This window comes from Chinchilla lanigera, unplaced genomic scaffold (assembly GCF_000276665.1).
Source record: "Chinchilla lanigera isolate Chin_1 unplaced genomic scaffold, ChiLan1.0 scaffold00024, whole genome shotgun sequence".
Taxonomy (NCBI): domain Eukaryota; kingdom Metazoa; phylum Chordata; class Mammalia; order Rodentia; family Chinchillidae; genus Chinchilla; species Chinchilla lanigera.
The window spans coordinates 25,453,970-25,467,473 of NW_004955425.1; the positions used below are offsets into that span (position 1 = coordinate 25,453,970).

General features: G+C 41.2%; 1 long non-coding RNA gene across 1 annotated transcript in view; it reads left to right on the forward strand.

The window, feature by feature from the left end:
* Window positions 1-10,208, forward strand: part of LOC102026549 — a 35,727-nt gene extending 25,519 nt beyond the window's left edge. Inside the window, exon 3 of the long non-coding RNA XR_261171.2 lies at window positions 9,689-10,208. This is a non-coding gene — a long non-coding RNA (uncharacterized LOC102026549). The remainder of the gene's footprint in view (window positions 1-9,688) is intronic.
* Window positions 10,209-13,504: the final 3,296 nt, after the last annotated feature.

Sequence of the window (13,504 nt, forward strand, 5' to 3'; positions counted from 1 at the left end):
TTCAAAGAATCAACAACTGGGATCTCATCTTATTGAAAAGTTTTTGCACATTTAAAGGAATCGCCAATAAAGTAAAAAGAAAGCCCACAAATTGGGAAAAAAATTTAGCTAACTGCCCCTCAGACAAAGGACTTCTACCCAGGACACATAAAGAATTAAAAACATCAGGCCCCTAAAATTCAAAGACCCAATCCAAAAATGGGCATCTGAAATGAATACACAGTTCTCTAATGAAGAGATACTATGGTGAATAAATACATGAAAAAATGTTCAACATCATAGGTCATTTGAGAAATGCAAATTAAAGCAACAATGAGATTTCATCTCACCCCAGAAAGAATGGCTATTATGAAGAAATCAACCAATAACAAATGCTGGAGAGGCTGTGGGGAGAAAGGAACCCTACTCCACTACTGGTGGAAGTGTAGACTGGTGAAACCACTGTGGAAATCAATTTGGAGATTCCTCACAAAACTAGGATTGGAAGTCCCACTTAACCCAGCTATACCCCTTCTGGGTATTTTCCCAGAAGAATTAAAGACATTATACCACAGTTATATATGTGCAACCATGTTTGTAGCAGCACAATTTGTCATAGCTACATCTTGGACACAACCCAGATGCCCATCCACTGAGGAATGGATAAAAAAGATGTGGTATTTTTATACAATGGAGTATTACTCAGCTATTAAAAAAGATAATCTCGAGGCTTTTGTAGGTAAATGGATCCAACTAGAGACCACACTCATAAGTGAAATAAATCAGACCCATATGGGTAAACATCATATTGTCTCCTTGGTGTAGGAACGTGAAAGACTAGGTAAAACTCAAAACATACAGTAGATGATAGGAAAGGAAAAGAAATTACTCAAAGGAAGGACCAACTGGGATGAGGGAAAGAAGAAAAAAGAAAGAAGGAAGGCAAAATATAAACATATATATGAATAGCTGCGACAACTGTATTGCTGGTGTCTGATGGTGTATTGAAATGAACAATTAATGATTACAATTTTTTATGTTCTGATTGACTGTGCATGGTTGGGCCTGGTAATCTGAGCAAGTGATTTGAAGGTAACAATATGCAATGGAATTACAATGGTGAACTCCTACCATCTTGTCTAGTGATACTCCGTATTATCTCTAATGTTTTATCAAAGAATTATTCTCTTATTCCCTATAATGGTTTGAGCAATCTTTCATTCTTACATCTGGTAATCTGAGCAATGTAGTTGAGGATAGCGATATGAATGTAACAACTACTGGTTATTCATGTTATTTTGTCTTGAGACTCTGTATCACTTTGAATGTTCTTGCTTTGATTTGTTTATGTCTGTGATACTGGTATGCTGCTACTGTTCTATTTGTTTGTTTCTCATTTACTACTCTCTTTAAAATAAAAAATAAAGTAAAATAAAATCATAGGCAAAAAGTAATGAGTCTAAGTGGGGCATGATGATGCACACCTGTGATCCCAGCACTTGGGAGGCTGAGGTAGGAGGATCTCAGTGAATTTGAGGCCAGCCTGCGTTATATGGTGAGTTAAAGCCCAGTTTGAATGACATACAGAGCAAGATCCTATTTCCAAACAAATAAGCAAATATCTTAAAAAGCAAAAGAACCCTTCCCCAGAGAAGTGATGAGAGTGAACAGCCCAAGGTGATGGTCTCAAGCCACACCTCCCCACTGGGTAATGTTGAAAGGAACTCATACTGTCAAGATCAGAATGCAGTTATTTGTACTGAGATCAGAATGCAAGTTATTCTTAGAAATGCATTAACAGCTCTGTAAGAAGAGAGCTGCCTTTGCCAGAACTCAAGTTCTGGTAGGAGTTTGTGGTGGGGTTTTTTTGTCCTTTTTTTTTTTTTTTTTTGTACCAGGAATCAAACTCAGGACCTTGCACTTGCCAGGCAGACACTGTGCCACTGAGCTATATTCCTGGCCCTTCAAATTCTAGTAGGGAAAGGATAGGTTGCAGCCATGGTTTTTTCATCCACATCTGTTATAATTTGTGTCTGTGTGTCCCCTCAAAGCCTCATGCAGTCATGGGACAGACTTTTAGAGTTTGATTGATTATGGGTATGAGAGCTGCACCCGCCCTAGGGTAGATAGTTTGCATATATAAGGGAGAGCAAGAGGCTGCTTGCGGCCATTCCTGGCTTTTGTGCTTGTTGCTTTGCTGTGTTCTGCCGCCATGAGCTATAGCCCTCTGCCATGTGCCACTCTGCCTTGTAACCTGCCAAGTACGGACTAAAACCTCCGCAAACTGTAAGTGAAATAAACCTTTCCTTCCTTAATTTTGGGCGTCAGGTATTTTGTCCCAGCAACGAGAGAAAAGTAACCAAGACAACATCTAAATAGGTGTGCCAGATATTTTTTGTTTCACTGGTCAGCTATCACTCATCCCTACCTAGGACCAGATCTTCTCTGAAAAGGAAATGGGGGAGGGGCATGATGCAGCAAGTCAAAGGGAAAAATGGCAGAGATCTATAGGGAAGCAAGTACCTTAAAGAGGCTTCTGGATTAAAGAGAAACCTACTTTTGGTTAAAAAAAAAAAAACAAAACACTGACTGTGATAGGGCAAGAGAGACTTCATTTTCTTTTTTAACTCCATATTAAGAGAAGTCACCTAAGTTCACTTAAGCTGTAGTTGACCCCGCTCTTCATCCCTTCCCCTTGGTTAGTCATTAACCCACTTAAAGGAGAGCAGAGTCATAAAATGGGAACAGAACCAACAGGACAAATTGGGAAGTAGGCTAAAAGTTAAACTGCAATGGTTATCTGGAATTCAGCTGTCCAACAGCTTCTTGGGAAAAATAAATTTTGTGACATTTCTGTAAGATTCCCAAAAATGAGGTAATGGTTACTATGGAAAACTAAAATGTACTTAAACCAAAGGTGAGACCCAGATAGGGGCACACATCTTCTCTGGCTCCTGGCTAGAGACTGTCCATCAGCCAGCTCAATAAAGCTTTGTTCATTCCTGGTCTTTCAGTCTCTTGTGAATGCCGTTCTCAATGAACTTGCTTGGCTTATCAACTGGACTGCAGTTACCTTAGGATAATAAAATCTACTGTACTGTAGACATACCTCAGGTCCTGTGATGACTGTATTCTCTTCTTCCTGTGTTCTCTCCTCTCTCACTCTCTGCTTATAGTCCTGGAAACTCCTGTTCCTAACTGATGTCACTCTAACAAGTTCTTTCTTTCTTTGGAGGGCTTCCTTTGTTGATTTGTTTGCTATTTTCTTTAGGTGCTGGAGCTTGAATCCAGGTCCTCAGGTGAGCTAACCATACCGTCAACCACTGAGCCATCCCTCCAGCCCCAACTTCCAAAAGGTTTTGCAAGTTTTCTAGTCCCATACTCTTGCTTGGGACTTTTCATAGGGTTCTTCATGATGATGGCCATAAAACCTAATACAATGTCAGTAGTATAATTAAGGGAGCTGAGTCACTCCCTTACCTTCATTCAAATGTGAGTGCTGCGCACCCTAATGATTATCCATGTTTCCATAATCCTAAGACAGGGAAGTTGTGTAAACCACTTTCCTTCTCTCCATTCAACCATAAACCATAAGCCACCAGCCTAAGGAATATCCAGGTTTAAGCTTAGGAGGGTGCACAGATTGCTGACATCAGAGTCAGGGGAGGCACCTTGGTGCCTGACCCTATAAACACCAGAAGCCTGCATTATTGAGTTGCTTTTCCCCCCATGCACTTGAGTCCCATTCTCCTTTGGTCCTTGAGTCCCTTTTCCCCTTTCCCCTCTTTATGCCTTTGCCCCTCTTGGTTCCTGCTATTGTCCCTTGATCTTCAATAAACACAGCTACTTACTACATGCAATAAGGTGTACATTTGGAAATTCTTTCCTTATTATACACAAGAAACTGGACTATTGTTGGCCCACTCAACTGTCACATCTGACATGCTGAACCAGGAGGACTTTACCAAGCCTCACCAGACAACCTGCCAAGGGACTTTGTTGCACAGCAGGTTAGAGACCTCACCAAGCATTGGGGGCATCTGTAGCCCAGAGACCTGAGCAGACATAGAAGGCATCAGTAACCCAGAGACTTTCAAAGACCTCAGCAGAAGTGGGCAACCAGACAACCAGCAAGGAAGGCAGCTCCCTACTCTGTTGGGAGATCCTCTCTCTTCCCCTTTCCTGGTAAAAAAAAAAAAAAAAAAATGGATTCCTGGGAGGAGAAGCAGACCAGTCTCTATAGGAGAAGACTAGATTGTGGGACAAAAGTCTTCTGTCCTTATAGGGACAGGAAAGGGCCTACCAATCAGTTGGGTTTATATTCTGTTTCTAATCCACACAGTGTGGAAAGTCTACCCTGGATGGTGTGGCACATGCCTCAGTGGGATGGGCATAAGCAGAGCGGAGCAAGGGAAGAGGCCACCAGAGCAGGGGAGAAGGCTGCCAGAGGACAAATGCTTTGGCGTAGCCACCCTCAGGAGGAGACCAGGACAGATGAACCTGGACCACCTGAACTGTTGCTTTACTCTGTGGAGTACTTGGTAGCTTGCCCTGAACCTGGGCAGCACTTTATTGACAAGGGTGTTTGTGATTAAATGTGAGTCACACACTCAAGTGAACTGCTTCCTTTCCATGGGTTTTAGTGATTTTTTTCTTCCTCCTTTTCCAATCCCTTCGCCCCCTCAGGCTTTCATGTATCAGAATGTTCCATTTGTTTAGTTTTTGCTTCTGGATAACTCGAGAAAACAGGGTGAAGAGGTACAGTGTCTTCCCTCATGGGAAAGGACTAACTGATTTGTTTAAATCTCCACTGCCCACACTTATGGAGCTGTTGCTTCCTGGGGTAGCCTGCTCACATTGGTTTGCTCTCCTTCTTTGCTATTTTGGTTTCGTTGCAGTAATGGTAACTTTACATTTATAGTGCTATGTATAAGGGCATAGCATGTGGCTTTTATTTTGAGATTCTGCTATGACATGTGTATGTTTCATGGTTTAATTTAGTGAGTGGAGTTTTCTCTAGGGAAGAGTCTCATTCCCTTTTAACTGGTTAAAGGACATTCAGCCAGTAAGGTATCCCACATATGGGCTCATCAACCAGAAGATGAGTTGTATTGGTAAGAGAAATCCAATGGGTCCAAAGAATTAGCACCAGTACTCACTTTGGGTTGGAGGTGTCCAGTTCCACGGAATTCAGTCTAATCAGGTTGAACTCCTGATGGATTTAAAGGAATTCAGCCTAGCCAGATAATAAAACCCTTGGGGGCTTAAAAGGAAATTCAACCTTAGCAGGTTAAACCCCTGGAAGGAACTGTCCTACCATGTTAAACCTCTGGAGGGAAGTGCAGCCTGACCAGGTTAAACCCCTGGGGGAAGGGGCTAAACCTAGATCCTAATTGTTGATCCTCCTATCTGCAGATGGGGACAGTCTCATCTATTCAGATGTCTTCTTAGCCTCTGGGATGAGTCCCACACTCAGAGCCTTCATAGAGATCGTCTTACATCCCTGTGTAATAACAAATGACCTAGGTATCGCACTTGGGGAAAGTGAGACATAGCTACCCCCTTAACAGCCTGAAATATAATGCCATATTTCAATTATATCTCTACAGTAAAGAAGAAGAGAAATGGTTAGAGGTGCCTTGTATTCAAGCCTTTATGGCCCTCTAGCAGAGGCCCGATCTATATCCTAAGTCATCATCACACAGGAGTTGATGTTGAGGACTCCTTCATGTCAGCTCCTCCTTCCCACAGACTACCTCCTCAGCATCCTGCTCAGGCAATACCCTGAGGAATAAAGACCATCTCCTGAATCCACCCCATGCTAGGTCTAGGTCTATTTGCCATAGGACCATAGACTCAGGAAACCCAGCATCTAAGCCCACCTCTGGTCCACTCCTTTGAGGAGTGGCAAACACCAGTGGTATAGTCAACATGGTAGTTCTTTTTCATTGATGGATATTCAGCAATGCAAGGAAAATTGGGTAGATTCTCTGAGGAGCCTGAACAGTTTGCTGGCAGTTTCCAAACCCTAATGATGGCATTTGATCTGACCTGGTGAGATGTCCAATTCATCCTTGTTTCTTGTTGCAGAGCAGTAGAAAGGAAAAGGATTATAAAGGCTACAAAACAGGCCAATGATGAAGCCTTTGCAGGTTCAGCCTCTGATAATGAGCTGACTGTGGCATCATTCAGGTCTCAGGAAGGGCTTGAGTGAAATTATAACACATGGAGTGGAGAAGCTAAACAAAAGTTATACATCAAGGCCATTTTAGCTGGTGTACAACAAGGATGCCCAAACCTGTGAACTACTGATGGGCAAGAGGAACTCCATTTTTCTGGTTTTAGCCTCACAGTAAGAGAGATCACTTAAAGTTCACTTAAGCCGTAGTTGACACCCTTACACCTAATCCCCTTATCAACTTGCTTAAAGGCAAAGCAGAGCCATAAATTTGGAACAGAACAAATAAAGCAAATTTGCAAGTAGGTTAAAGGCTAACCCACTGGGGTTATTGGAATTTAGTTGTCTGACCTCCTGGGAGAAAGGTAAACTTTGTGTTAATTATGTGACATTCTTGTAAGATTCCTGAAAATGAAGTAATGGTTACCATGGAAACCTGAAATGTGTTAAAACCAAAGGTGAGACCCAGAGCAGCACAGACATCTTCTCTGACTTGGGGTTAGAGATGATCTGTCAGCTGACTCGAATAAAGCTTTGGTTGTTCATGCTTTTTTGGTTTTCTTGGGAGTGTCTTTCTCAATGGACTCACTTGCTGTATCACTATGATAAACTCAGGTCTGTTAGTCTACGCTTCAGTGAGCCTGGAGAAGGTCAGATTATCCTAAGCCAGTACTTAATCGGTCACTCATCTCCAGATATTAGGAAAAGGCTGCAAAACCCCAACTGGGTCCACAAACTAAAATAAGCCAGTTGGTCAGTGAAGCTTATTTGGAATTCAATAACCATGATGAAGCAGAGGACAAATGAGAACTGAATAAAGAAAGGAGATAAGAAAATCAAAAATTTTAAATTATACTTTAAGGAAAAACAGCACCCTCAGAACACAAGCCCAGTTTATTTACTTTTTTCTCTTTTCCCCAAATAACAAACCTGAGCAAATTCCTTTCAGCTACAAATGGGTCTGCCCATTCCCTCTTACTTGCAAATAGTTCTCTTTCACCAATGAATGGACCACCCTTTTGGGATTTTCCATAGGAATAGACCATTATCTCAATCTCCCCCACCCACTAAGACTATAGATTATTGAATTCCACAGATTCCCACCTCCCGAAACATATAAAGACTCCCCAGTTCCCAAATGTATTTTGCCTCATTTGTTTGAGCACCTGCCCTTTACTCTGGAGTGCTTCTTATACCTACATCTAATAAATCTTTCTCATGTCTCTTTTACTGACACATACTGAAAATTCTTTTTCTTTGATGGGAGTCAGCAAACCTGCCTACTTATTTTAAAGGGATTGGTAAATTCCTTATTTCAGTCTGAAGGACCCTCAGACACAGCCCTTGGCAGAGCTATCAGGAAAATATTACCTAATCCAAAACCTCACAACCCTATTAACAACTTCTTTTGTCATTAAGATACAGAGAATATATAGTTGGGTTCACCCCTCCAAGGTAAAGCTCAAACTACCTGAGACACCAGAAGACAAAGAAGGACCATGAATTTCATATACCCATGAAGAAATAGACAGACAACCTCAAGTTTATTTTCAGGAGAGAAAATTCCAACCACTCTAGTGAACTAGATGGATAAAATGGATTGCCCTACTCTAAGTAGATTGTGTGAATAGTCTCACTACCATCTTGTTTACTACACTTACTAAAACAATAGTTGTACCTGATTCATAAAAGGGGCTATGGCCAAATATATTCAAATGCACTCTGGTTTATAAACAATTATCATATGTGTGCTTGTCTGACTGTCTGTCTAATTTGTGCAAATGACCATTGTATAAAAAGACCACATTTTTTTTATCCATTCCTCAGTTGATGGACATTTGGGTTGTTTCCAAGATACAGCTATTACAAATTGTGCTGCTACAAACATGGGTGTGCATATACTGCTGTGGTATGTTTTTAATTCCTCTGGGAACATACCCAGCAGGAAAATAGGTGGGTCAAATGGGACCTCTAGGGGTTGGGGATTTAGCTCAGCGGCAAAAAGCGCCTGCCTGGCAAGCGCAAAGTCGTGAGTTCAGTTCCCGGTACCGGAGAAAAACCAACAACAACAACAAAAAAAAACCAAATGGGACCTCTAGTCCTAGTTTTATGACAAATCTCCAAGCTGATTTCAACAGTGATTGCACCAGCCTACACTCCCACCAACAGTGGAGAAGGGTTCCTTTTTCCCACAGCCCTGCCAGTATTTGTTATCAATTGATTTCTTGATAATAGCCATTCTTTCCAGGGTCAGATGAAATCCCAGTGTTGTTTTAATTTGCATTTCTTAAATGACTAGTGATGCTGAACATTTTTTCATATATTTTTGCTGTTTGTATCCATCTGAGAATTGTGTATTCATCTCAGATGCCCGTTGTTGGATTGGGTCTTTAAATTTGAGATGTATAATTCTTCTGAGTTCTTTATATGTTCTCAGTAGTAATCCTTTGTCTCAGAAACAGCTAGCAAACATTTTTTTTCCCACATTGTGGGTTGTCTCTTCACTCTGTTTGTAATTTCCCTTGCTGTGCAAAAGCTTTTTAATAAGATGAAACCCCAGTTGTTGATTCTTTGTGAAAGTTCTTGTGCAATCAGGGTTTTATTCATAAAGTCTTTGCCTACACCAATGTCTTCAAGAGTTTTACCTATTCTATCTTCCAGCAGATTTAATGTTTTTGTTTCAATATTTAGATCTTTGATCAATTTCAAATTTAGTTTGGTGCATGGTGAAAGATATTGGTCCAATTTTAATCTGCATGTGTAGAGCCAGTTTTTCTAGCATCGTTACTAAAGAGGCTCTTTCTTTCCAGTGAATGCATTTGACACCTTTGTAATCACACATCCTCGATCCCAGCATCACACATATTAGATTCAGCTACCTCTGAAAAAGCCCCATGACCACATGAAACTTTGGTGGGACATCTAGATACAAATCACAACAGCTTCTTCCTTCCTGTGGATTTGCCTGTGTAGCATCACTGCCCAAAACACACATGGTATTTAAACCCTGGGAGATGTGCTTGGGGAAAGGGCTGATCCACGTTCATGGTGAGGCCTCAAATACTGACTGACTCCGCAAGTCTCTACTATGACATCTGCATCAATCATGTCTGCTGGGAGTGTCCTACTTTTAAGACTTAGCATTCCAAAGCCATGGGATGAGGATGTGGCCACCACTAGGCTGCAATCTCAGTATCCTCCCATGGTCCTTCTTCTTCCAGAGAGTGTACTTTCCTTTATTAAGTAAACAACTGATGAGACCTGCGAGGCAGGTGGACTCAGAGACCCATGGTCTGGCTCAGAATCACACTGACTACAGTACTATATGAAGCAAACTAAGAGGGGGATGAATTCATACAAAAGTGCTAGGAAATTGGGAGAGCTTTCAAAGAATAAATATAATGGGAGAAATCTTTAATGAACAGTTATGACTTTATTTTTTTTAAGAAAAGTTTACATAATATCCACCACCTGTACTAAATAAATACTTGTACTTGTCCCAATAAAACAATTGAAACATCTCTCCATCAGGTATTGCGCCAAGCAGAATTGAAATCAAGAGTAAAGAGTGCTGGGAATTGTCCTTCAGAAGCTCATCTACAGAAGGCTCAATGCCGGGTACAGCACAGTCCAGAGGTGGGGCATGGAGAAGCAACTGGAACATTTGCATTCCTCAGTGATCAACCCACGATGAGGTCGTACCTTGACAGTGTTACTGGGAGGGAATGGGACAGAGGTGGCCCTGTGCGGAAAGGAGTGGGTCATGGAGGCGGGACCTTGAGGACCATAGCTGGCTCCTGGCCCCTTCCTCTCTGACTCTTGCTCTCTCTGCTTCGCGGATGCCACGAGTGGAACAGCTTTCCTCCCCATCCTTTTTCTGCCCCACCACAGGGCTAGCACAGGGAGCCTCCTGAGCATGGACTGAAGTCTCGAAACCACCACTCAAAATAAACCTACTTGCACAAAATAAATAAATAAATAAACCTACTTGCCTTTAAGTTGTTTATCTCAGGTGTTTGTCACAGTAACGAAGTGCTGACTAACACAGAGTGAAGTCTAATTTCAAGCCAATGTGATAAAGGTTTCATATTCTTTTAAAATTATTATTTTAATTGTATAAAGTTATAAATACAGTGCGATGATTTAATAGGTGTCTATAATGTGTAGTGAACAAATCAGGGTAGTTAACATTTCCATCTCCTCAAACATATTCTTAAAACTTTTGATTAACACACAATTGTACATATTTGTATAACAGTGTGATACTTCAGGGCATATAGATACTGTATGCTGATTGAATCAGGGTAATCAACACTTTCGTCTCTCTATGATTACTTTGTGTTGGAGACTTTGAGTTCTTCTGTTCTATTCATTCATAAATTACATAATAGGTTATTGTAAACACTAGAACTTATTACCTCTGTGTTCAGATGCCCATTATCTAACTTGCATGTATTGCCCATTCTTCTTAGCCTCTAAGAATTACTATTATGCATTCTAGTACTCTTTTTAACATCTACATATAAAAGAAAATAGTGTTTGTCTTTCTGTGTCTGACTTATTTCACAATATAACAGCCTTCATTCCATCCATTTTCCAGCATATGATAGGAAATCTTTTTATGGATGAATAATATTCCATTACATAAATGTAGTACATTTTCTTTATCCCTTTATCTATGGATAAGTGTCTAAGTTGTTTCTATGTTTTCTGTTGTGAACAGTAACAGCAATAAACATGGGTGTATCGATGTCTCTTAATATGTAAACAGTCAATACAAAGTAATAAGGAAAACAGTAATATCTAATATAAAGATAGGCATACACAATTAGACAATTTTCAGAAAAATTAAACTGGTTAATAAATGCATTAAAACATTTAGCATTTTTAGTTACCAGTCATTAATAAGCATAGGGGTGCAAATTAGACAGCAATGAGCTAATGGGATCCCAGATAGAGCCACAGGGGCCTCTTCCCCTATAATTACAACCTGATCATACATTTTATATCTCAAGCATGAAAGCATGTTTTTTTCCCCAATTTTCTTCTCTTATTGTGGATTAAACTATGTCCAACCCTCAACAAGGTATTTTCTCATGCTATTCCTGCTACCCTGGTAACAGCTCTATAACAGAATTCATGCAGGATTCTCTGTCATTCTCTGCCTTCTGGCTACTCCTTCCCTAAGGGCTACATCCATCCACATTTACAGACTGCGTCTTACTCCTGACAACTGGGGTCACTGGGTGAGGATGGACCCCTGAGCATGGCTGGTCAGCAGTCTGTGTCCTAAGGGTGAAAGATGACCTGCAGAACTCCTCTCTCAAAGAGAAGAAAAAGGAGGAGGAGGAAGAGGAGGAGAAGGACAAGAAGGTGAAGGAGAAGAGGGGAGGGGTGGGGAGGAGGCAGAGGAGCAGGAGAAGGAAGAGGAGAAGTAGAAACAGTAGCACTAGTACGCTGGTTGGCCCGGGGTGAATGACAGCGCATCAGAGCGTCTGGGCCCTAGTGGTAGAGGAGCCGAGTGTGCAAAGCCAATGCTTCTGCTGCTGAGTCCCTAAAGCAGATCTAACCAGAGTCAACCTTCAGCTGCAGACCCAGGGAGCCCCTCTCACTATGGCTTCACTCTTGGCTTCTATCACTTCCAGGGTCTTCCCTTATCTCCTGACTCCTGATCCCAGCCTCTGCTCAGTCTCCATGAGGGTTTCTACGTGTTGACAAACAAACTCCTAATCTTCCACTTAACCCTGCTCTCTGGAAGTCTTTCCCATTTAGTCAACAGCCACCCTTCTATCCCAATTGCTTCAGTCTTTCCAAACTCCTCCCTTGAAAACACACTCCCATTTAAATTATTGGCAAACTCTGCTGGCCTTTACCTGGGAGACCAACACAACTTGTTTAACACCTGCACTACTAGATGTCTGGTCCTAATCATGATCATCTCTCACTGGATTTGTCCCCAGTCTCCTAATTGGCCTCTCTGATGAACCCTTGCCTCAAGTGCAAATCAGATCATGTCACTCTTGCTCAAAACTTTGTATCTTTTCTTTATCTCCCTCAGCATGCCAAGTTCTTATCATGGCCCACAGGGCCCTACAGGATTTGCTGCACCTTTCCTCCCCTCTTCCATGTCCCATTCCATAATCTGGTCCCCCTGCAGGTCAGTCTCCCCACTGCTTACTCACGTGCAGCCACTCTGTTTCTTGAACATACACCTCAGGGTCTTTACACTTATTGTTTCTTCTATCTGGGATGCTTATTACCTAATATCTGGATGTCTCCTTCCCTTATTACACACAAATGCCTGTTCAAGTGTCAACTTGTAAGAAAGGCCTTTCCTGACACCCTTCTCCAATGCTTTGGCTGCTTCATTATCTGTTGGCTGACGGGCAGGCACGTGTCATTCAGGATGTGCACTGTGCAGTCTTCAGTGTCTCATTATTAAGGCACTGGCAGGGAACAGATAGCTTTTGAATGTGCGCAAAGGTGCTGTACCGGGTAGCAGCAGGCCCCTCCCCTTGCCTTTGTTAATCTTTCGAGACTTCTCACCCCTACACATGCTGTCCACCTCACATCCACTAAGCCCTGTGAGATCAGGCACTTTGCCAGTTCTGCCCCAACTACCATTTCCAGTGTCTAGAGCAGCGCTCAGGATTTACTGAGCACTCAGGATTTTCAAATGAATCAAGCAATATTAATTAATTAATGACTAATTGATACTATGCTCTTTTTTTAAAAAAAAAACTCTTTTTCAACTCCCTTGAGTGATGAGTTTATCATCCTTACATCTACGTAAATCCAAAACCAGAACAATAAGCAAGCCCAGTATTACATATTTTAAAAATTTCATTCCTAGAGATCAATAAACTGCCCACTGTCTGACTGCTAATAAGTGGCTCTTACCACTTCAAAGGCCACATTTCTTAAACACTATCTTATCTGGAAAGACCAGTGTTCCTAAAGACAGCCACAAAATAATGAGGAAGCTCCACACTTGTTAAATAATGAAGCTTAACACAGAAGAGAAATTACATATTTAATGTTCTGTAGCAATGAGTCACAATATTTGTTAGTAATCATTCATTAATAATGGAGAATTACAGCAATGTGCCTTTCAATGTTGCACCACAAAGAGGAAGAAATCAACCTTTATTTTAAATGAACTGATGAAAAAATCTCAAAAAAGGGTAGCTCTTGAGTAGTTCAAGGGTAGTGTTTATGAGTAAGAAATAGTCACAGGGAAATTAAAATCTGAAGGCTTTATATATACATTAAAAAGTGGAAGAAATAAGCAATTATAAAACAGAAAGATCAGAGGAGATGATGGTAGATGGTTTTTCCAACTATTAA